Genomic DNA, 26,588 nt, shown 5'->3' with positions numbered 1-26,588 from the left:
CAAAGTGAATTAAATCAAAACGGAATCACGTTAAGAGAAAACGTTGATAAGAGTTTGTTACCAAAAGGAGATAAGGTTCCATTCCTGGAGCGGAGGAGAGCATGCAGTGTTTCCTGACCATAGTTTTTTTTAGCTCTACATCTTCCCTCTCCATGACATGACATATAAATTTGTCAAAGTGTTTTTGACTGATTTTAGGTCTTCATAAGTTCTTCCATCTGGAGAAGAGAAGAGTTCCGGGCGGCCTGCTAAAGTAAGCTGCATTTTCACATATCTTACCCATGGGATGTTAAGGGCTCTATCCAGGGCTAAACCATCTTTTAAAATGGTGTGGTTTAGAGTAAGCTCCTGGTTAAGCCATGTTTTTATCCAACCAATCACTGGGGCTAGTTTTAAAATATCAGAAATATAGCCCAGGCCTAACTCTGTGTGTAATGCAAAGGTCGAGGTTGATTGGGGAACAGAAAGCAAAGATCTCAAGAATTTGTTTTCTACATTCTGTATTTTAGCAGAACTAGTGTATCCCCAGATAACAGAACCGTACTGGGCAACTGAAAGACATTTTGCTTTATAAACTTTGATGATACTTTCCATGGGGCGGGCGCCCAGCTTTTTAGCAAAACCTAGCAGCCCTGCGGCCGCTCTAGCGACAGCGCTGCTTTTGGCCAAAAGCTGGGGGCCCCAAGTGCCCCTTTCGTCAAAAGTCACTCCTAAAAGAGTCATCAAACTCGGCACTTCTTACCGAGTTTCACTTGGGATACTTCTAGAATGGGCACGAGGAGTGAGGGCGACCCCCTGTAGTCCACACGAGTTAGGAAAATAGGGATGATAAATGCAAAGTAAGATCATGCCACTTTCAAAGTTACTGATCGACAGCTTTCAGTTCCACACGTGACCTGTAACATACTTAGATGGAAATGGTAATGTCATGTATTCGCTATAAGCGTGACCATGCGGAGATACTTCAAGTTTGTAATGGATTCGACATCCCGATCTCCATCACATATGTGTATGTTTGTAGGATTTATAGAGCGCATGGCTACCAAAGGCCTCACAGCGCTGAGAAGCGAGAGAAGAGGAGCTTAGTCGCTCTGATTTAAGAACCCGGTTTTTAGTTTTCTCCTGAAGGTGGATTCTGTAATGTAATGTGGTATTTATAAAGTGCGTACTGTCGCTCCGAAAGGAGCATCCTGCCTCTGAATTTTATCTCCCTGGGAAGGGAGTTCCATGGCTTTGGTGCAAGGTGGGAAAAATCCCTCCCCCCCCCTCCCCCATCTGGCCCTTTTTATTCTGTTAGTTTTCAAAAATCGCTCAGAGCCTCAACTCTTTCTCTGGGGAGGTACAGGCCGACCAGGGGCCAGATGTAGGTCGGTCGGTAACGGCCGAAAATCGGTATTTTTGGCCGTTACCGACCGGTAAACAAGATTTGGCATGTAGGGGTAAATTTTTACAGAATCGGTAACTTTACCGAATCGGTAAAGTTACCGATTCTGTAAAATACCGAATAGGTATTTTTACCGATTCGGTAAATCTCTGATGTAGGTGGGACTCTTCTGAGTCCCAAAGGCCCTACAAAATCGGTATTTTACCACACAATCCTATTGTGTGGTAAAATACCGATTTCAGGTGTGCATGCACATGTGTGCATGCACACCTAGCCATGTGACAGGCAGACCTGCCCTCAGGGCATGTCTGTGTGCCACATGGCGCACATGCCTATTTGCGGGGTGCCAGAGGGTGTCAAAGTGACACCCCCTGCACCCTTGCAAAAATCGGTATTTACGATTCTGTAAATACAGAATCGGTATTTCCCATTGATTCCTATGGGCTTTGAAGCCCATGGGAATCAATGGGAAATACCGATTCTGTATTTACAGAATCAGTAAATACCGAATGTGACAGATTCGGTATTTCCACATCTGGAAATACCTACATGTCAACCACATTGATTTACCGATTTTCAATTACCGAATCGGTAAAATTCGGTAATTGAAAATCGGTAAATCAATGTTACCTACATCGGGCTGATCTTGCTGGGCCCTGTGTTGTTTATGGCTCCATGAGTGAGGCAAAGTGCTTTAAACTGAATTCTCACCTCAATCGGGAGCCAGTGTAGCTGTCTGCGATACTTCGTCACTGATTCCTTCATTGGGATCTGACACATAAGTCTAGCCTCTGTGTTCTGGACGAGCTGTAACTTTTGATAACATACTTAGGGGCGCATTACCATAGTCAAGGCGGGATGTAACCAGGGAGTGTATGAGCGTTTTCCTTAGCTGTAAGGGTACTAGGTCGAGGATTTTCCAGAGCATTCTTAACAGCCAAAAGCAAGTACCTGCCACCTTCCTTGCCTGGGTATTCATGGTGAGATCCTTATCCACCCAGAAGCGTAGATTCCTGTAGCGGAAGGGGTGAAGATCAAATCGCTGGTCCTAGCCCATCGTGCCTTGCATGATGTTGGCCCATCCTCTCTGCAAAAGCGGTTTACCTTCCATATGCCTTCGAGACAGTTGCGATCGGCAGCTCACCGACTCGCTCTGGTTCCCCGATTTAGGTACCAGAGGTTGGATGGCAGGTCTCTGACCTCGAGGGCTGCGGCAGCATGGAATGCACTTCCCCGGGCATTACGCAGTTTTGAAAACCTGACAGCATTCAAGAAACATTTGAAAACGCATCTTTTCGTTTGCTAGTCCCCTTGCTCCCCTTAAGACATCGCGCCGGGACACTAATGAGTAGCCGTGTGCATTAAAAATCCAAATAACATAACATAGATTTTTAATAGCAATACTTGGGACTAGAGCACTCCCTAGGCAGCGTGGCCAGTTGGCCAGGGGCCGAGGTACCCCTGCGTTGCCGAGGACCATCAGTTCGTTTTTTTCACCGTTTACTTTCAGACAGCTCCCTGTCATCCATTTGACCACCCGTTAAAGACGGGGCTCCAGCTGGCTTGACTGGGCATTTATCCTGGAGTCAAGAGACACCACCACACTGGGGGTCCTCAGCGTATAAAATCACTGAGATCCCATATCCTTGGACTTTGTCCACCAGTGGGTGCATATAGATATTAAACTACGTGGGGCTAAGTGATGAGCTCTGTGGCTGCCTTCCCTGGCCTGGAAGGGCCTCCCCTCCAGGAAGGACCCCAGCCAGTTCAGGGCATTGCCTTGAATACCCATATCCCGGAGTGTGTTAGCCAGCAGGCTGTAGTTGACAGTGTCGAAGGCTGCGCTTAGGTCAAGGAGCAGTATTGCGGCTGCGCCACCTTAATCCGGGGTCATTTTAAGTACTTCAACCACCACTACCAGGGCGGATTCCGTGCTATGCTGGGGGCAGAACCACATCTGTGTAGGGTGTAACCGAAGATGATGTGACAGTATTCTGTTAACACGTATCACGGAGCATTACCTCTCACACTAAATATTAGCTCCGTTCAAACACACCCATCCTACAGACCGCCAAGCCCCCTCCTTACTTCGTCTAGGGTGGTGCGCCTCTGGAATGATGTCCCTTCCGGTGCCGTTTAGGTACCAGGAGGCAGTCATCGGGGTTGTTTTATTGAAGCACTGCTTTCCGTCTCATGATCGAGGGGGCGTATCACGTCATGCCCCCGGAGTGTCACCCAGCGTGAGAAAGCTAGAATGCTGACTCAGCCTCCCTTGCTCTTTACACCTATGGGTTCAGCACTTCCCCTTGAAGTCATCACCTTTGAACGAGCAGTAGTACGTGAGGCGGAGGAACTGGCCAGAACATGCTTGCAACCCTTCAGAAATCTAACTAGGGATGAGAAAGAGGCATTGAATCAATTGAATGATAACCAGGACTTGGTTATCAAACCTGCAGAGAAGGGAGGGGCTAAAGTCCTTCAAACGAAAGTATCCTATGACAACAAATGCACCAGATTACTATCTGATGCAAGGAACTACAACATCCTCCCTAGTGATCCTACTCCTGAACTCAGAATAGAGATAACCACATGGATAGAGGAGGCCACTAGCAATGATTGGATCTCAGAACAAGAAGGGAACTTCCTGTCACAAAAAAATCCTGTGATGCATACTTTTACACCCTCCCCAAGGTGCATAAAACTTGTACACCTCCTCCTGACAGACCTATTGACGCAGGAATTGGATCCATTTTGGAACCGCTATCGCAATTCTGCAATTTTTCCCTGAAACTCCTGGTACTGAGTAGCGAGTCATATTTGAAGGACTCCACAGATGTCCTCAACTTGCTCAAAGAAATTGATTTTGATCCAGCAGAAGACTTTTTGGTGGGATTGGACATTGAGTCCGTCTAAACTAACATTCACCAAATGGAGACACTTAGGGCCAGATGTAAGTGGCCCAATACCAGTCGGTAACAGCCAAAATTACCGAATTTCGGCCATTACCGACCGGTATTGGGCTTTCGGGATGTAGGGGACCAAAAAGTAGCAGAATCGGTAAATATACAGAATCAGTAAAGTTTCCGAATCGGTAACGTTACCGAATCGGTAAATTTACTGAATCTGTAAATTTACAGAATCGGTAACATTACCGATTCGGAAACTGTACCGTGTGCACCACTCACACCAGAATGGTGGCGTTCTATGTCATTGCGAGGCGGCTACGGCTCCAGGCAGAAGGAGAGAGGGTCTGGAGGAGAGAGGAGCAGGTGTATAGGCAGAGGATCACTCTATTCCAGCTCACTGAGCCTGAGATCCTACAGAGGTCCAGGCTGGCCCCACAAACAATCCTGGACCTCATCAGGGACCTACACCCACTACTGGACCATCCTACCCCAGGGCGCACGCCATCCCACCCCATGTGCAGGTACTTTGCAGCCTTCACCTGCTTGCATCTGGAAGCTACCAGAGTGTGGTTGCTGCGGTAGGTGGGGTGTCCCAGAGCTGTCTGTCCCGTTTTTTTCAAAAATTCCTTGATGCCATGTTGCAGAGAATGCAGCACTACATTAGCTTCCCTGCAATGCATACAGAAGTTCTAAGGACAAAGACAGACGTCTATCAGATGGCGCAGTTCCCTAACACCATTGGCTGCATTGATGGTACCCACATACCAATATGCCCACCTGCTGCCACAGAGTACATTTATCGGAACCGTAAATCCACCCACACCATAAATGTACAGGTGATCTGTGATGCCAAATACGTGATCACTCACATAGTAGCAAAATTCCCAGGGAGTACCCACGACTCCTACATCTTCCAATACAGTGGGATCTACGCACGCCTGACAGCAGGGGAATTTGGCAAAGGATACTTGCTAGGTGAGACACTGTATGAAAATCACGAGTCGTATTTGAGGTGGATGTGTGTGAGCATGTGATTAATGTTAATTTCATCTTAATAATAGGGGACAGTGCATATGCCCTCCAGTCCTTCATCCTCACACCCTACCTCAACCCAACAACAGCAAGTCAGAGGAAATATAACAGGGCCCACAAAACAACTAGAAACATTGTGGAGCGCACCTTTGGCATGTGGAAGAGCAGGTTTCGCTGCCTCCATAAAAGTGGAGGGGCCCGCCAGTACACACCAATCACCTGCTGCAAAATGATTGCAGCCTGTGCAATGCTGCCCAACCTGGCAGTCAAGAAGGCAACAGACGTGGAAATCTCAGATTATGAGGACCATGATGACGAGGAAGCAGCGCCTGAACCACACACATCGGGAGGAGCAACATTAATTGATGGCAGATACATACAGGAAGAGGTCACACACAACTATTTTTAAGTAAGTAAGGGGACAAATACAGGCGTAGTATGCTACAACACTAGTTTAATTTCGTAATTAAGTTTGTTTTTTAAAGCACAAAAGTGCAACAAAAAGCATTTAACTGCAATGCTCTCAGTTCTGGTTAACTTCACCATGAACTGTGAAAGTTATTATCTTGCTCGCTTCCCAGTTACACTTGTAGGTTGGTCAGCCTGCTCACTTTCTTGCTGGGCTGTGGCCTCAGCATGGCGCCTGCTCCTCCTAGTTTCAGGTACAAGGTGCTTCCAATGCTGCGCCTGCTCGTGCTCTCCTCACTTACAGGCACATCCAGAGCAGCTATGTGTGCAGTTTGTGCATTCAACAGTGCCTCAAGAGCAGTGGTCATCCTGGCCATGCCCCCAGTGACCTCATTGGTGTTTTGTGTCATGGCCTCCTGCATGTTGGAGCTTCTCCTGTATAATAGGGATGTGGCAGTGGCCAGGCGGTTGATGGCTGTACTTTGGACATGTGCACAATGCCTATCCTTGTGCCTTGCAGCAAAATAATTGTCTAGTTTGGTCCATAGTAGCTGCACCGAGTTGTTGATTACCCGCATCCCTGCAGCCATCTCCTTGTTGACCTGTACCAGCTCACTGATGCCCTTTCCTATCTCTCCAATGTTACCATTCAAGGACCTCAGCTGTCATTGGCATGCCTGGATGGCTCTTCCCTGCATCCTTTGTATCCGCACCATGCTTCCCTCCAGACCAAGGAACACACTTGGGCCCTCTACTGGTGCATCTGCTGGCCTTTCTTGCACTCTGCGGTGTCTTGCAGTACTATGGCCCATCCCTGCACTGGAGTGTGTTGTGCCAGAGCTCACTGCTACAGGCAAGTTTTGTTGTCCCTCATCCTCCATTTAAGCTGCTACGGACTCCAAAACGGGGAGTGGGGCCACAACATGCCTCCTGCCTGGTTGTGATGGGGGTATCACATCATGCTGTGATGCTGGCATTTCTGGTGATGACAGCAGGAGAGGGGACTGAGATCTGCTAGGGGACGCCAGCAACTCTTGGGCCATTTCTGTGTCTTGGGCAGGTGGATGGCTGCTTGATGCAGCTTTCTCCTGTGGTACGTTGGGGGTACTTTGTCCTGCATCCTGACTCTCCTCCCTTCTCAGGTGTTGTCCCTTCTGCCTCATGCAAGCGCCTCCCAGACGTTTCACCTGTGGACATATGTGCGTACATTAGCTAAGGGCTACTGTCTCACAGTCATTACAATTGAATAATTATCACATTGGCCATGTTCTGTATGCAGTCATTACATGTACTAGTTGGTTGGTGTGCTGTATGACATGTCCTTACATTTCCTGTCTACATATCGCTTCATGCATTGGCCCTGTATATTGCTAGCAGTACTGGACTTGGGTGCACTTGCCCACTAAGGGTACAGGTAAGGGTGTTGGTATTGGGGGGAATGCAGTGCATTTGTCTTACCTTTTTTGCTTGCAGCTCTAGCTGAGCTGTCTACTTCTCCCAGTCCGCAGACGCTGTCTGGTTCTATGGTTGAGGCCACCATATCCTCCAGGTCAGTCAGGGGGGGTGCTTGGTTCTTGCCACCGCCTGTCTTTGATGCCTGCTTGTGCTGTTCTGCCATTTCTTTTTTGGTTTGGCTCCTGAGGTCATAACAACGTTTTTTAAGGTCCTCTGTGTCCTTGGTGGTTACCCCAACTGCATTTACTTTCTCCATGATGTCCAGCCAGATTTTCCTTTTGGCTGATTCAGCCACAGTGAGGGACTGCCTGCCAAACAATTTGTGGTGCTCCTTCACCACCTCCTCCACAAGGACCTGCAGCTCCATGCTGCTGAATTTCAGTTTCCTTCTCCTCTCATGTGGCTCTTTTTCTTGGCTGCTTGACATTTTTCACTTTTAAAAGCGCACAAAACCCTTTCTGCTGCTCCTGCACTCTGCTCTGCTCCAACTGCCTTTCCAGAATCTTCTAATTAGTTGCAGCTGCCTGTGTAGCCACTTCCTGGTAGGGAGGGGGAGGGTGGTTGCACCTGATTGGCTGCCTACTTGACATCCACTTTTGTTTGCTTTCCGATTCGGTATTTACAGATTCGGTATTTACCAAATCGGTATTCCCAATTCGTTCCTACGGGCCAAAAGGCCCATAGGAATGAATTGGGAATACCGATTCGGTAAATACCGATTCAGTAAATACCGAATCGGAAAATACTGATTTGGTAAGTTCCGATTGGCCGATACCGAATTTACAGAATCAGTATTTTTTACTGAATTTTTTACTACATACCATTTTCCGATTCTAAAATACCGATTCGGTAAAATTCGGTATTTTAGAATCGGTAAAATGGATTTACCTACATCTGCCCCCTAGAGTGGTTTATGAAATTTCATATGCCCAGGTATGGCAACATTGTACTCCAAGGTCATTCATAATCCATTTGGCTGAAATAGCATTGACAAAAAATGTCTTTGAGTTGAAGGGTAGATACTATCTACAAACCCATGGAACCTCAATGGGTAGTACCTTTGCGCATAGCCGAGCAGACCTTTATGTGTCCTCTTTTGAACAAAAGTTAATCTTCACTCCTGATAGCCCTTGGACTTCCAACATCAGGATGTGTAGATGTTTCATTGACGACAACATCCTCATTTGGAAGGGCAATGAACGATCCAGTAAGGACTTCTCACCATGGCTAAATAGTCAGAATCCCTTTCTACATTTTACGCCCACAATCACAAAGGAATGTTTACCATTCATCGATTTGGAAATCATCCCCATCGATGGAAGACTGACTACACAGGTTTTTCACAAGCCCACTGACAGGAATGGCCTTCTACACTTCCGGAGTTTCCACCCCAAATCTCTTAGGGCAAACCTCCCGGCGGGCCAATTCCTGCGCTTACGGAGGAACTTCTCTAAACTTGAAAGAGAGGTTCAAGGCATTTATTCCCAGGAGTCACTGCGCTCTAGCAACGCTGGCAACTCACAGTCCCCTGTTTGAAAAACAACAAAGAAGCGCTTCCTCTTTCACAGTCAGAGCTGCTAGACCGTGCAATCAGATGCTGGGTCATCTCAGATCAACCACGGAGGAACCAAGGTTCATGAAAGAGCTGAAGACCTATTTATTCAGACTACAGGGAGTGCAGGACTCCAGATGAACCATGCCACTATTTCCTTCTCTGATTGCCTAAGCGCCGGGACATTCCTGGGGTAGCCAAGAGCCATATAAGAATCATTCATTAATTATTTCATTCATTCAACTGCTGTAGCTGTCTATCTGAAGATATCCTAATACCAGCCTAACTGGCAGACGCCTGCGGGCTCTCCAAGCAATCAAGCCATCTCTTTAGGTTAAGCCATGGCAGCCCCACCGCCCCCAGATAGCACCCACCTGCCTCACTGCACATCAATAAAGCAATAAACACTCAAGTGTTGCAGCTAATTATCTATTCTCAGACACTGGCTCGTTACTGGGTGACCGTGTGGAGCGAGACAATAGCGTGTAACATGCAGTGGCATGGTGTGTGTTGGCAGATCTGTCTGGGTGTAACTCCATTGTGGGCTTCTCTGTGATCCGCCCTTCCACCCACACATGGGGGCATATTTACAAGCCCCTATTGCCACAGTAACATCACTTTTCTATAATGTTCCTGTGGCAACAGGGCCTCGCCTTAAAAACAAAGCGGAGTTCAGCCACTCAATGTGGCTTAACGCTGCCTTGTAAGTAAGGCTCCCTTTCACACTATGCGTAGCATGAAAGGAGTGGGCAGTAGGTGTTGCAGTTGGGGTTCCACCACAACACCCATTGATTTTGACGCTGCCCCCTATTAACAAGGGTGGCGTAAATATGGGGCTGTGCCAAAATTAAGACCAGGGAAAGCCTGGTATTGACTTGGCGAAATGAGGAGACATGCTTTATTTCTCCTCGTTTTTGATTTTTCGAATTTGTACTGCACATGGAAAAAGCAAAACGCGTTGGATTGTTTATGTTCAGGAAGGTAACCCTTCCTGCACATGAACAATCTTTAGATAAAAGACATTTTGTAACTTCCATGTATGCTGTATTGAGTAGCACACATATAAGTGACAAAATGGCATTCAAAGGTTGCTTATGTGCAGGAAGGGGGACCTTCTTACACATAAACAACCTTCCCCTGCACGCAGACACCCTTGCACCCTGCGTTTGCGCTAGGCTGCTAAGCGTAGCGCCAATGCGGGTGCAGCCTTGCTTTTCTGAAGTGGCATAGTGAGGCGTTAAGCCAAGGAGGCTAACACCTCACTCCGCCACTTCTTTGTAGATATGCTCCACAGTGTTTGTACGAGTCAATGTACAAGATGGGCTCTGTCTGTGCTCAAAGGTCCAGGGGTTCAAGAATGTGGGGAAGAGGGACAGGACAGTCTTGTTCCCCGACTTTTGGGGAGCTTGTCTCATCCATACAGTCTTCATCACCTTCTGACTTCCTGTCACCACACAGGAAGTGGTGTCTGTTGTCCAGCTGGCATCCCCATGGTCCCAGTGACACCCGTGCGTGACATCCCTCCTCTTAGTGAAAACCAGTGCACTCCGTTATAATATCTTCTTGAAGAGTGATGACACAATCTCCCCCCCCCCACTTAAGGAAAGAATCCCTCAGTAGTACACCTCTTGTAGAGGTGTGAAACATTTTTGTAATTTGCATTTACATACTAATGTGAATTTTTAGGAAAATTATGCGTAACTTCACAAAACTAGCATTTGACGCTTTATTTTTGTGTAAAACCCTCCATTTTGGACTCAAAGGACACATTTTGTGACAAAACTAAGCATGGGCGGAAAATCCGTTTCGCTCGCGGATTTTGCGGATTTTCGGTAAATTCGCAATCCGCGAGATTCGCGAATCTCCCGCAAAATCCGCAAATCCGCGAGCAGCGGATTTTATGGCTTGCTCGCACTGTTCGCGTGAGTTCGCGGCTTCCCAGTACAACTTCGCGCCCCGCGAATAAGCGCTAAATTGCAGAAATACGATCTTAGCAAAACTGAAACTACTTACCAGGTTCAAAAGTTCAGGCTCATCATTAGTAGCCATTTCCTGTAGTACTTCCTGAGGGGCCCCTCCAGAGTTCAGTTGCAAGTTGCAACTATTATGTGACCCTGCTCTGAACCTCAGAATAGTTACACATATGCCACAAAGGTCCTGAATTACAGCTAAGGGAGACAAGCAGGAGCCAGGCTGGAAGTTCAAATCCATTAATCAGCCCCTAATTCATTATTGTCAGTTGGGGCAGGGCAGGTGTTGTAACTAATTTTGCAACAATGAAAGCACTTAGCAAGTGCAAAAGATCACTAATCAGGAAGCACTAAGGAAGCAGGTGCCAGCTAAAAAAATATTCTGTGACACATTAATCAGCCCCAAATTAATTCAGGTCACTTGAGGCAGGGAAGGTGTGCTTTGCTTTGCCACAATAATGTACACTGACTGGACAACCAGAGGGTGCTGTGATGAAACAGAGGGTGGCATGGGTGGGCCAGAGGGTGGCATGAGTAGTCAGAGAGTGGCAGTGGTGACAGAGAGTGGCAAACACACAAAAAAAAAAAATCCGCAAATTCGCGAGAATTCGCAGATTTTGCGGATTGCGAGTTCGCAAATCCGCAAAATTCGCGAACGCGAGATTCGCAAAATTCGCCCATGCTTAGACAAAACATAGTGCAAAAAAAGAGTGACACAAACGGCACACAGTCGTGCTCTGGTCATTCGTTTTGTTCACGCCAAATTTGTATCTTTGCTGTCTTCGCCATCCCTGGACACGTGTTTCGGGGTATCACCCCTCGTCAGCAGGGATAGGCCGTGTACTGGGGTTGCAGATGGCTGCCAGTAGTGTGCGACCCCACCCCCATTTGTAACATAATTACACAACGTGTCATAATAGCATAATTTCGATAATTTTGCATAACAAGCCCAGCATAAAATTACTTGAAATTAAGTGAGATTACACCTGCGTAATATACATTTTGCCAATGGAAATGTTGTTTCCTGTGCATCTGGTTCTGCAAGCTTGGAGATGGTTGAGTTATGTTATGCAGAGTTGTAGAGCACGTTATAAACCGAAGGTAATTCTGGCACTGAGCAGATGAGAGTGTAGCCAAACCCAGGGCCTAGTGGGACTACCTGAAAACCTAGGTTTTCAGCTTCTTGCGCAATTCAAGAAGTTAGGAGGAGGCGGTTATGTGTAGAGCCGGTTGTTCAACGCTTTAGGAGCGATGCAGGAGAAGACTTGATCACCAGCTCTGGTTGTCCGTATTCATGGGATGTGTGCTATTAAGAGTCTGGGTGAGTGGAAACATCGGGAAGGTTTGTGAAAGCAGATGCGAATGTCGGGGAATGCTTGGCCAGTGTTACATAGCGCCTTCAAAGTGTGGGCGAGGGTAAGGGGAGCCAGTGGAGTTCTGAATAGTCCGAAGCCTTCTAGTTCTTTTTTTGTTGATCCCAGCATAGAGGGTGTTCACATAGTCCAGCTTGCTTGTGACCTTGGTGTGCCTGACGGGTTTACGGGTGATGATTTGGAACCCTTTAAAAATCTTCTTCAGCATCTTCAGGGTAAGAAAGCATGAGGCGGTGACAGCGTTGACTTGGATGGTCATGTCGAGTTTGCTGTCAATGACGATCTGGTTCTTGGCGTGGGTCGAAGGCGGTCCTAGCTCGCTTGGCTACCAGCTGTAGTATCACGATGAGGTGAATTTCCAGAAGATTGAAATTCCAGTCTTGTCAGTGTATAGCTTTAGACAATTGGTCTTCATCCAATGGGCAATTTCAGCCATGCAGGCGTTGAACTTGATCCAGGTACTGGGCGTCTTTTGCATGAGACAGAGAATGAGTTGTGTCGGCTTAGGAAAGGTTGGCAATGTTTTGATAGAGGTTACTGCTGGGAAGATGGATCATGTATGTATTGAAGACAGTCAGGCTCCGGGAGGATTCTTGTGCAACTCTCCAGATGAGGTTGTGGGCATCCGAGGTGTACGGTGTCAGACTGACTGACTGGGGCCTTCCCGTCAAGAAGGAGCAGATCCATCACAGTGCCAGCCCTTGAACGAGGATGAACAAATATTGAATGATATTGAATTACTGAGTGCTTCCCTGTTGAGGAATTGTTCATGTGCATCCTTGCATTTGTGTAGGTGTTTAATGAGGATGGAGTGAAAGATCGAGTCAAATGCTACAGAGAGGTCCAGGAAGATAACTGCCACTGAGTCTCCTCTGTCCAGAGTCATGAGTATGTCATCCATTGAGAAGAGGGCAGTTTCCGTGCTGTGGTTGGGTCTAAAACTAGACTGATTGGTGTTGAGAGCTGGTGGTCATTGAGGTATTCAGTGAGACGTCTGTTGATGATTTTCTTTGAGTCCTTGGGCAGGAATGATAGCCAGGAGATGAGCCTGTAGTTGGTGAGCGCTGAAGGGTCTGTGGCTGGTTTCTTAAGCAATGAGAGGATAGTTGCTCATTTACAAGGGTCTGAAAAGGACATGGAATAGGTGGAGGCCTTCAGAACGAGTGTGAGCACGGACCTGACGGATTCCAGTCCTACTGAGTTGGTGTGGTGGAGGAAGGGGTCAGATGAGGCCGCTGAGTGGATGGACTTCATGGTGGTGGTGGTTCCTTCTGGGGTGAGGACAGGCCATGTGGATAGCATTGGTTCTTTGGATATGATTGTGAGATATTTGGTGAGTCAATCAAGTTGTATCTGTAATTGTGGATGATGCAATGTTCATGTTCTTGAGTGGCTCTTGTAAGTGTGATGCGTTTGGTTGGGTATGTGTTGGTTGTGTTCAGTCATCAGACAGAGTACTGTATTTGGATTGGGAGAAGTCGTTGGACTCAGGTGTGTATTTTGGTGGGTTTCATTGGGGTTGTTTTCTTGGCAGTGGTTTGACTGGTGATTCGGTCGATCTATTGGAATGTGTGGGCTCTGATTCTGAAGTGTCCTAATGTGTTTTTCTTAGGAGAAAGGTTTCTTGTCTGCTGTGTGACTGGTGATTCTGTCCATCTGAGGGACTGTGCTGAGGCGGTCCTCGAGGCATGTGGGGTTTTCTAGATGTCTTCCTTTGGCTGTTCACTTGTGCTCTTCCTCCTGGGACGCTGCTTGGAGGCAGAACATATTGCAAGGCTCAGATATACTCAGGTTCTGACTCATCATGGTCTGACAACTGATGTGGATACAGAAAAGCAGTTTCCTGCTTTGTCTAACCATCACTGGTGGGATTGGCCATTACCTCTCAGTAACCCCTCCCTCCCTGTGGTGTTGTATTTCTCAGAGAGATTTGTGGTCCAGTGGCCCAGGTGTGGGAGCACAGATTCCTGGGTTTTGTCCTCTTCTCACCTCAGTTTTACAGTTGCCAGTGTCACTTTCACAGGAAATATTATTGTTGGACACTTTGCCAAATGCAATGTATTTCTGTGAGTGGATTAACTTGATCTTTGGACCTTCATTGATGCAACAAATTATATATTTTTCATCAGTGTGTGTATTGACAGTGTAGCTATGACGTGCCCAAAAGGCTCAAATGGAAGTGGTGCTGAGCACAGGGCCTCTCCTGAGGGCAGATAGTATGTTCCGAGTCTATTGGGCATCATCAACATTGGTTATAAGTGAGCTGTAGGGCAAAGGGAGCTGGGCCAAAGGCCAGGCCCTGCACACAGAGCATGCTTCATAATGCCTGTGGCTGGTGTGGTGAGGTTAGTTACAGAAGGGCTGGACTGGCCAAGCCTTGAATCAGAGGATGGAGGAAATTATTGAAGTCCATGGCCATCAGAGTGTGTGTGGGCAGAGGGTGCAGAACCATCCAAAAGCATATGCTGGGCATAGCTTTAGGCTGTCTCTTAGAGACTGCGAGGAATGTGATGCTGAGCATTGTGCTTGCCTGAGGAACAAGCCTTGAGCAAGAACTTCCTATGCAGGGGCTGCTGGGAAGAACCTAGAGGACACCGTGCAAGGCCATGTGTAGCAGGCTGAGAGAAGGGTGGCATGGATCACAGTTCTGGCTGAGGGCAGAATGGGTGCCCAATCTGCTTGGACTGAGCCTGCAGGGTACAGCTGAGGCCGTTGCCAACTAGCTCAGAGGATTGTCTTGTTGAGCACAATTCATGGTGAAATGCGAGGCCGTGTGCTCTGTTTGTAGTGATCACTTAACTTGACGTCAGTGGTTCCTTGGTACAGGCTCACTGAATAGCTTCAGACTGGTGATGTCACCAGCGAACAGTTAAAAAAAATATGAACTCTGTATATCTCACACAAACCTGCTGGCCCTTACACACATTTGTGACCACAACATCTCATACAGCTGTTAAACTGAGTCCTCACGGAAGTCTACTAGTGCTCACACAGCTACTCATTCACCTGCAACTCCTCAGAGAGGCAAACATCTATAACCTCTCAAATAGATGTTTCCATGCAAAACCTCACACAAGCATAATACACCCCCACTTATCAAAAGTCAAAATGTGTCTTTTACATTCGGACTGTTGTACCATCAAATAAAGGGTACCCCAGGGGCCATCCTCTCCCCTTGCAGTATGTGTTTACACCCCAAGTGTGACAGTTCCAGAGAACATCAAATCTCATTGAAGTCATTTGCAGATTCAGAGCTTTATTGGACTCCCTCAGGGCAAGAAACCTGGTGCTGGTAATCAACAGCTTCTGAGCACCATTGAGGATTGAATGAGGGAAGAAACCTGGTGCTGGTCATCAACAGCTTCTGAGCACCATTGAGGATTGAAGGAGGCAAGAAATATGAAGCTGACCATCAACAGCTTATGAGGACCATTGAGGATTGAAGAAGAGAAGAAACCTGGTGCTGATTATCAACAGCTTCTGAGGACCATTGAGGATTGAATGAGGCAAGAAACATGGTGCTGGTCATCAATAGCTTTTGAGGACCATTAACGATTGAATGAAGCAATAAACCTGGTGCTGGTCATCAACAGCTTCTGAGGACCATCGAGGATTGAATGAGGCAAGAATCCTGGTGCTGGTCATCAACAGCTTCTGAGGACCATTGAGGATTGAATGAAGCAAGAAACCTGGTGCTGGTCATCAACAGCTTCTGAGGACCATTGAGGATTTAAGGATGCAAGAAACCTGAAACTGACCATCAACAGCTTCTGAGCACCATTGAGGATTGAATGAGGGAAGAAACCTGGTGCTGGTCATCAACAGCTTCTGAGCACCATTGAGGATTGAAGGAGGCAAGAAATATGAAGCTGACAATCAACAGCTTATGAGGACCATTGAGGATTGAAGAAGAGAAGAAACCTGGTGCTGATTATCAACAGCTTCTGAGGACCATTGAGGATTGAATGAGGCAAGAAACATGGTGCTGGTCATCAATAGCTTTTGAGGACCATTAACGATTGAATGAAGCAAGAAACCTGGTGCTGGTCATCAACAGCTTCTGAGGACAATCGAGGATTGAATGAGGCAAGAATCCTGGTGCTGATCATCACCAGCTTCTGAGGACCATTGAAGATTGAATGAAGCAAGAAACCTGGTGATGATTATCAATAGCTTCTGAGGACCATTGAGGATTGAATGAGGCAAGAAACATGGTGCTGGTCATCAATAGCTTCTGAGGACCATTGAGGATTTAAGGAGGCAAGAAACCTGAAGCTAACCATCAACAGCTTCTGAGGACCATTGAGGATTGAATGAGGCAAGAAACATGGTGCTGGTCATCAATTGCTTTCGAGGACCATTAACGATTGAATGAAGCAAGAAACCTGGTGCTGGTCATCAACAGCTTCTGAGGACCATCGAGGATTGAATGAGGCAAGAAACATGGTGCTGGTCATCAATAGCTTTTGAGGACCATTAACGATTGAATGAGGCAAGACTCCTGGTGCTGATCATCATCAGGTTCTGAGGACCATTGAGTATTGAAAGAAGCAAGAATCCTGGTGCTGGTCATCAACAGCTTCTGAGGACCATTGAGAATTTAAGGAGGCAAGAAACCTGAAGCTGACCATCAACAGCTTTTGAGGACCATTGAGGATTGAATGAGGCAAGAAACATGGTGCTGGTCATCAATAGCTTTTGAGGACCATTAACGATTGAATGAAGCAAGAATCCTGGTGCTGGTCAACAACAGCTTCTGAGGACCATTGAGGATTGAATGAAGCAAGAAACCTGGTGCTGGTCATCAACAGCTTCTGAGGACCATTGAGGATTTAAGGAGGCAAGAAACCTGAAGCTGACCATCAACAGCTTCCGAGGACCATTGAGGATTGAAGAAGAGAAGAAACCTGGTGCTGATTATCAACAGCTTCTGAGGACCATTGAAGATTGAATGAGGCAAGAAACATGGTGCTGGTCATCAACAGCTTTTGAGGACCATTGAGGATTGAATGAGGCAAGAAACATGGTGCTGGTCATCAATAGCTTTTGAGGACCATTAACGATTGAATGAAGGAAGAAACCTGGTTCTGGTCATCAACAGCTTCTGAGGACCATTGAGGATTGAATGAGGCAAGAATCCTGGTGCTGATCATCACCAGCTTCTGAGGATCATTGAGGATTGAATGAAGCAAGAAACCTGGTGCTGATTATCAACAGCTTCTGAGGACCATTGAGGATTGAATGAGGAAAGAAACATGGTGCTGGTCATCGATAGCTTCTGAGGACCATTGAGGATTTAAGGAGGCAAGAAACCTGAAGCTGACCATCAACAGCTTCCGAGGACCATTGAGGATTGAATGAGGCAAGAAACATGGTGCTGGTCATCAATAGCTTTTAAGGACCATTAACGATTGAATGAAGCAAGAAACCTGGTGCTGGTCATCAACAGCTTCTGAGGAGCATCGAGGATTGAATGAGGCAAGAAACATGGTGCTGATCACCAGCAGCTTCTGAGGACCATTAGTATTGAAGAAGACAAGAAACCTGGTGCTGATTATCAACAGCTTCTGAGGACCATTTAGGATTGAATGAGGCAAGAAACATGGTGCTGGTCATCAATAGCTTTTAAGGACCATTAACGATTGAATGAAGGAGGAAACCTGGTGCTGGTCATCAACAGCTTCTGAGGAGCATCGAGGATTGAATGAGGCAAGAAACATGGTGCTGATCATCAGCAGCTTCTGAGGACCATTAGTATTGAAGAAGACAAGAAACCTGGTGCTGATTATCAACAGCTTCTGAGGACCATTGAGGATTGAATGAGGCAAGAAACATGGTGCTGGTCATCAATAGCTTTTGAGGACCATTAACGATTGAATGAAGCAAGAAACCTGGTGCTGGTCATCAACAGCTTCTGAGGACAATCGAGGATTGAATGAGGCAAGAATCCTGGTGCTGATCATCACCAGCTTCTGAGGACCATTGAAGATTGAATGAAGCGAGAAACCTGGTGATGATTATCAACAGCTTCTGAGGACCATTGAGGATTGAATGAGGCAAGAAACATGGTGCTGGTCATCAATAGCTTCTGAGGACCATTGAGGATTTAAGGAGGCAAGAAACCTGAAGCCGACCATCAACAGCTTCTGAGGACCATTGAGGATTGAATGAGGCAAGAAACATGGTGCTGGTCATCAATTGCTTTCGAGGACCATTAACGATTGAATGAAGCAAGAAACCTGGTGCTGGTCATCAACAGCTTCTGAGGACCATCGAGGATTGAATGAGGCAAGAAACATGGTGCTGGTCATCAATAGCTTTTGAGGACCATTAACGATTGAATGAGGCAAGACTCCTGGTGCTGATCATCATCAGGTTCTGAGGACCATTGAGTATTGAAAGAAGCAAGAAACCTGGTGCTGGTCATCAACAGCTTCTGAGGACCATTGAGAATTTAAGGAGGCAAGAAACCTGAAGCTGACCATCAACAGCTTTTGAGGACCATTGAGGATTGAATGAGGCAAGAAACATGGTGCTGGTCATCAATAGCTTTTGAGGACCATTAACGATTGAATGAAGCAAGAATCCTGGTGCTGGTCAACAACAGCTTCTGAGGACCATTGAGGATTGAATGAAGCAAGAAACCTGGTGCTGGTCATCAACAGCTTCTGAGGACCATTGAGGATTTAAGGAGGCAAGAAACCTGAAGCTGACCATCAACAGCTTCCGAGGACCATTGAGGATTGAAGAAGAGAAGAAACCTGGTGCTGATTATCAACAGCTTCTGAGGACCATTGAAGATTGAATGAGGCAAGAAACATGGTGCTGGTCATCAACAGCTTTTGAGGACCATTGAGGATTGAATGAGGCAAGAAACATGGTGCTGGTCATCAATAGCTTTTGAGGACCATTAACGATTGAATGAAGGAAGAAACCTGGTTCTGGTCATCAACAGCTTCTGAGGACCATTGAGGATTGAATGAGGCAAGAATCCTGGTGCTGATCATCACCAGCTTCTGAGGATCATTGAGGATTGAATGAAGCAAGAAACCTGGTGCTGATTATCAACAGCTTCTGAGGACCATTGAGGATTGAATGAGGAAAGAAACATGGTGCTGGTCATCGATAGCTTCTGAGGACCATTGAGGATTTAAGGAGGCAAGAAACCTGAAGCTGACCATCAACAGCTTCCGAGGACCATTGAGGATTGAATGAGGCAAGAAACATGGTGCTGGTCATCAATAGCTTTTAAGGACCATTAACGATTGAATGAAGCAAGAAACCTGGTGCTGGTCATCAACAGCTTCTGAGGAGCATCGAGGATTGAATGAGGCAAGAAACATGGTGCTGATCACCAGCAGCTTCTGAGGACCATTAGTATTGAAGAAGACAAGAAACCTGGTGCTGATTATCAACAGCTTCTGAGGACCATTTAGGATTGAATGAGGCAAGAAACATGGTGCTGGTCATCAATAGCTTTTAAGGACCATTAACGATTGAATGAAGGAGGAAACCTGGTGCTGGTCATCAACAGCTTCTGAGGAGCATCGAGGATTGAATGAGGCAAGAAACATGGTGCTGATCATCAGCAGCTTCTGAGGACCATTAGTATTGAAGAAGACAAGAAACCTGGTGCTGATTATCAACAGCTTCTGAGGACCATTGAGGATTGAATGAGGCAAGAAACATGGTGCTGGTCATCAATAGCTTTTGAGGACCATTAACGATTGAATGAAGCAAGAAACCTGGTGCTGGTCATCAACAGCTTCTGAGGACAATCGAGGATTGAATGAGGCAAGAATCCTGGTGCTGATCATCACCAGCTTCTGAGGACCATTGAAGATTGAATGAAGCGAGAAACCTGGTGATGATTATCAACAGCTTCTGAGGACCATTGAGGATTGAATGAGGCAAGAAACATGGTGCTGGTCATCAATAGCTTCTGAGGACCATTGAGGATTTAGGAGGCAAGAAACCTGAAGCCGACCATCAACAGCTTCTGAGGACCATTGAGGATTGAATGAGGCAAGAAACATGGTGCTGGTCATCAATTGCTTTCGAGGACCATTAACGATTGAATGAAGCAAGAAACCTGGTGCTGGTCATCAACAGCTTCTGAGGACCATCGAGGATTGAATGAGGCAAGAAACATGGTGCTGGTCATCAATAGCTTTTGAGGACCATTAACGATTGAATGAGGCAAGACTCCTGGTGCTGATCATCATCAGGTTCTGAGGACCATTGAGTATTGAAAGAAGCAAGAAACCTGGTGCTGGTCATCAACAGCTTCTGAGGACCATTGAGAATTTAAGGAGGCAAGAAACCTGAAGCTGACCATCAACAGCTTTTGAGGACCATTGAGGATTGAATGAGGCAAGAAACATGGTGCTGGTCATCAATAGCTTTTGAGGACCATTAACGATTGAATGAAGCAAGAATCCTGGTGCTGGTCAACAACAGCTTCTGAGGACCATTGAGGATTGAATGAAGCAAGAAACCTGGTGATGATTATCAATAGCTTCTGAGGACCATTGAGGATTGAATGAGGCAAGAAACATGGTGCTGGTCATCAATAGCTTCTGAGGACCATTGAGGATTTAAGGAGGCAAGAAACCTGAAGCTAACCATCAACAGCTTCTGAGGACCATTGAGGATTGAATGAGGCAAGAAACATGGTGCTGGTCATCAATTGCTTTCGAGGACCATTAACGATTGAATGAAGCAAGAAACCTGGTGCTGGTCATCAACAGCTTCTGAGGACCATCGAGGATTGAATGAGGCAAGAAACATGGTGCTGGTCATCAATAGCTTTTGAGGACCATTAACGATTGAATGAGGCAAGACTCCTGGTGCTGATCATCATCAGGTTCTGAGGACCATTGAGTATTGAAAGAAGCAAGAATCCTGGTGCTGGTCATCAACAGCTTCTGAGGACCATTGAGAATTTAAGGAGGCAAGAAACCTGAAGCTGACCATCAACAGCTTTTGAGGACCATTGAGGATTGAATGAGGCAAGAAACATGGTGCTGGTCATCAATAGCTTTTGAGGACCATTAACGATTGAATGAAGCAAGAATCCTGGTGCTGGTCAACAACAGCTTCTGAGGACCATTGAGGATTGAATGAAGCAAGAAACCTGGTGCTGGTCATCAACAGCTTCTGAGGACCATTGAGGATTTAAGGAGGCAAGAAACCTGAAGCTGACCATCAACAGCTTCCGAGGACCATTGAGGATTGAAGAAGAGAAGAAACCTGGTGCTGATTATCAACAGCTTCTGAGGACCATTGAAGATTGAATGAGGCAAGAAACATGGTGCTGGTCATCAACAGCTTTTGAGGACCATTGAGGATTGAATGAGGCAAGAAACATGGTGCTGGTCATCAATAGCTTTTGAGGACCATTAACGATTGAATGAAGGAAGAAACCTGGTTCTGGTCATCAACAGCTTCTGAGGACCATTGAGGATTGAATGAGGCAAGAATCCTGGTGCTGATCATCACCAGCTTCTGAGGATCATTGAGGATTGAATGAAGCAAGAAACCTGGTGCTGATTATCAACAGCTTCTGAGGACCATTGAGGATTGAATGAGGAAAGAAACATGGTGCTGGTCATCGATAGCTTCTGAGGACCATTGAGGATTTAAGGAGGCAAGAAACCTGAAGCTGACCATCAACAGCTTCCGAGGACCATTGAGGATTGAATGAGGCAAGAAACATGGTGCTGGTCATCAATAGCTTTTAAGGACCATTAACGATTGAATGAAGCAAGAAACCTGGTGCTGGTCATCAACAGCTTCTGAGGAGCATCGAGGATTGAATGAGGCAAGAAACATGGTGCTGATCACCAGCAGCTTCTGAGGACCATTAGTATTGAAGAAGACAAGAAACCTGGTGCTGATTATCAACAGCTTCTGAGGACCATTTAGGATTGAATGAGGCAAGAAACATGGTGCTGGTCATCAATAGCTTTTAAGGACCATTAACGATTGAATGAAGGAGGAAACCTGGTGCTGGTCATCAACAGCTTCTGAGGAGCATCGAGGATTGAATGAGGCAAGAAACATGGTGCTGATCATCAGCAGCTTCTGAGGACCATTAGTATTGAAGAAGACAAGAAACCTGGTGCTGATTATCAACAGCTTCTGAGGACCATTGAGGATTGAATGAGGCAAGAAACATGGTGCTGGTCATCAATAGCTTTTGAGGACCATTAACGATTGAATGAAGCAAGAAACCTGGTGCTGGTCATCAACAGCTTCTGAGGACAATCGAGGATTGAATGAGGCAAGAATCCTGGTGCTGATCATCACCAGCTTCTGAGGACCATTGAAGATTGAATGAAGCGAGAAACCTGGTGATGATTATCAACAGCTTCTGAGGACCATTGAGGATTGAATGAGGCAAGAAACATGGTGCTGGTCATCAATAGCTTCTGAGGACCATTGAGGATTTAAGGAGGCAAGAAACCTGAAGCCGACCATCAACAGCTTCTGAGGACCATTGAGGATTGAATGAGGCAAGAAACATGGTGCTGGTCATCAATTGCTTTCGAGGACCATTAACGATTGAATGAAGCAAGAAACCTGGTGCTGGTCATCAACAGCTTCTGAGGACCATCGAGGATTGAATGAGGCAAGAAACATGGTGCTGGTCATCAATAGCTTTTGAGGACCATTAACGATTGAATGAGGCAAGACTCCTGGTGCTGATCATCATCAGGTTCTGAGGACCATTGAGTATTGAAAGAAGCAAGAAACCTGGTGCTGGTCATCAACAGCTTCTGAGGACCATTGAGAATTTAAGGAGGCAAGAAACCTGAAGCTGACCATCAACAGCTTTTGAGGACCATTGAGGATTGAATGAGGCAAGAAACATGGTGCTGGTCATCAATAGCTTTTGAGGACCATTAACGATTGAATGAAGCAAGAATCCTGGTGCTGGTCAACAACAGCTTCTGAGGACCATTGAGGATTGAATGAAGCAAGAAACCTGGTGCTGGTCATCAACAGCTTCTGAGGACCATTGAGGATTTAAGGAGGCAAGAAACCTGAAGCTGACCATCAACAGCTTCCGAGGACCATTGAGGATTGAAGAAGAGAAGAAACCTGGTGCTGATTATCAACAGCTTCTGAGGACCATTGAAGATTGAATGAGGCAAGAAACATGGTGCTGGTCATCAACAGCTTTTGAGGACCATTGAGGATTGAATGAGGCAAGAAACATGGTGCTGGTCATCAATAGCTTTTGAGGACCATTAACGATTGAATGAAGGAAGAAACCTGGTTCTGGTCATCAACAGCTTCTGAGGACCATTGAGGATTGAATGAGGCAAGAATCCTGGTGCTGATCATCACCAGCTTCTGAGGATCATTGAGGATTGAATGAAGCAAGAAACCTGGTGCTGATTATCAACAGCTTCTGAGGACCATTGAGGATTGAATGAGGAAAGAAACATGGTGCTGGTCATCGATAGCTTCTGAGGACCATTGAGGATTTAAGGAGGCAAGAAACCTGAAGCTGACCATCAACAGCTTCCGAGGACCATTGAGGATTGAATGAGGCAAGAAACATGGTGCTGGTCATCAATAGCTTTTAAGGACCATTAACGATTGAATGAAGCAAGAAACCTGGTGCTGGTCATCAACAGCTTCTGAGGAGCATCGAGGATTGAATGAGGCAAGAAACATGGTGCTGATCACCAGCAGCTTCTGAGGACCATTAGTATTGAAGAAGACAAGAAACCTGGTGCTGATTATCAACAGCTTCTGAGGACCATTTAGGATTGAATGAGGCAAGAAACATGGTGCTGGTCATCAATAGCTTTTAAGGACCATTAACGATTGAATGAAGGAGGAAACCTGGTGCTGGTCATCAACAGCTTCTGAGGAGCATCGAGGATTGAATGAGGCAAGAAACATGGTGCTGATCATCAGCAGCTTCTGAGGACCATTAGTATTGAAGAAGACAAGAAACCTGGTGCTGATTATCAACAGCTTCTGAGGACCATTGAGGATTGAATGAGGCAAGAAACATGGTGCTGGTCATCAATAGCTTTTGAGGACCATTAACGATTGAATGAAGCAAGAAACCTGGTGCTGGTCATCAACAGCTTCTGAGGACAATCGAGGATTGAATGAGGCAAGAATCCTGGTGCTGATCATCACCAGCTTCTGAGGACCATTGAAGATTGAATGAAGCGAGAAACCTGGTGATGATTATCAACAGCTTCTGAGGACCATTGAGGATTGAATGAGGCAAGAAACATGGTGCTGGTCATCAATAGCTTCTGAGGACCATTGAGGATTTAAGGAGGCAAGAAACCTGAAGCCGACCATCAACAGCTTCTGAGGACCATTGAGGATTGAATGAGGCAAGAAACATGGTGCTGGTCATCAATTGCTTTCGAGGACCATTAACGATTGAATGAAGCAAGAAACCTGGTGCTGGTCATCAACAGCTTCTGAGGACCATCGAGGATTGAATGAGGCAAGAAACATGGTGCTGGTCATCAATAGCTTTTGAGGACCATTAACGATTGAATGAGGCAAGACTCCTGGTGCTGATCATCATCAGGTTCTGAGGACCATTGAGTATTGAAAGAAGCAAGAAACCTGGTGCTGGTCATCAACAGCTTCTGAGGACCATTGAGAATTTAAGGAGGCAAGAAACCTGAAGCTGACCATCAACAGCTTTTGAGGACCATTGAGGATTGAATGAGGCAAGAAACATGGTGCTGGTCATCAATAGCTTCTGAGGACCATTAACGATTGAATGAAGCAAGAATCCTGGTGCTGGTCAACAACAGCTTCTGAGGACCATTGAGGATTGAATGAAGCAAGAAACCTGGTGCTGGTCATCAACAGCTTCTGAGGACCATTGAGGATTTAAGGAGGCAAGAAACCTGAAGCTGACCATCAACAGCTTCCGAGGACCATTGAGGATTGAAGAAGAGAAGAAACCTGGTGCTGATTATCAACAGCTTCTGAGGACCATTGAAGATTGAATGAGGCAAGAAACATGGTGCTGGTCATCAACAGCTTTTGAGGACCATTGAGGATTGAATGAGGCAAGAAACATGGTGCTGGTCATCAATAGCTTTTGAGGACCATTAACGATTGAATGAAGGAAGAAACCTGGTTCTGGTCATCAACAGCTTCTGAGGACCATCGAGGATTGAATGAGGCAAGAATCCTGGTGCTGATCATCACCAGCTTCTGAGGATCATTGAGGATTGAATGAAGCAAGAAACCTGGTGCTGATTATCAACAGCTTCTGAGGACCATTGAGGATTGAATGAGGAAAGAAACATGGTGCTGGTCATCGATAGCTTCTGAGGACCATTGAGGATTTAAGGAGGCAAGAAACCTGAAGCTGACCATCAACAGCTTCCGAGGACCATTGAGGATTGAATGAGGCAAGAAACATGGTGCTGGTCATCAATAGCTTTTAAGGACCATTAACGATTGAATGAAGCAAGAAACCTGGTGCTGGTCATCAACAGCTTCTGAGGAGCATCGAGGATTGAATGAGGCAAGAAACATGGTGCTGATCACCAGCAGCTTCTGAGGACCATTAGTATTGAAGAAGACAAGAAACCTGGTGCTGATTATCAACAGCTTCTGAGGACCATTTAGGATTGAATGAGGCAAGAAACATGGTGCTGGTCATCAATAGCTTTTAAGGACCATTAACGATTGAATGAAGGAGGAAACCTGGTGCTGGTCATCAACAGCTTCTGAGGAGCATCGAGGATTGAATGAGGCAAGAAACATGGTGCTGATCATCAGCAGCTTCTGAGGACCATTAGTATTGAAGAAGACAAGAAACCTGGTGCTGATTATCAACAGCTTCTGAGGACCATTGAGGATTGAATGAGGCAAGAAACATGGTGCTGGTCATCAATAGCTTTTGAGGACCATTAACGATTGAATGAAGCAAGAAACCTGGTGCTGGTCATCAACAGCTTCTGAGGACAATCGAGGATTGAATGAGGCAAGAATCCTGGTGCTGATCATCACCAGCTTCTGAGGACCATTGAAGATTGAATGAAGCGAGAAACCTGGTGATGATTATCAACAGCTTCTGAGGACCATTGAGGATTGAATGAGGCAAGAAACATGGTGCTGGTCATCAATAGCTTCTGAGGACCATTGAGGATTTAAGGAGGCAAGAAACCTGAAGCCGACCATCAACAGCTTCTGAGGACCATTGAGGATTGAATGAGGCAAGAAACATGGTGCTGGTCATCAATTGCTTTCGAGGACCATTAACGATTGAATGAAGCAAGAAACCTGGTGCTGGTCATCAACAGCTTCTGAGGACCATCGAGGATTGAATGAGGCAAGAAACATGGTGCTGGTCATCAATAGCTTTTGAGGACCATTAACGATTGAATGAGGCAAGACTCCTGGTGCTGATCATCATCAGGTTCTGAGGACCATTGAGTATTGAAAGAAGCAAGAAACCTGGTGCTGGTCATCAACAGCTTCTGAGGACCATTGAGAATT

The sequence above is a fragment of the Lissotriton vulgaris genome, chromosome 10, assembly GCF_964263255.1.
Source record: "Lissotriton vulgaris chromosome 10, aLisVul1.2, whole genome shotgun sequence".
Classification (NCBI taxonomy): Eukaryota; Metazoa; Chordata; class Amphibia; order Caudata; family Salamandridae; genus Lissotriton; species Lissotriton vulgaris.
The sequence above is the reverse complement of the archived record's forward strand: the minus strand, read 5'-3'. Positions refer to the sequence as shown.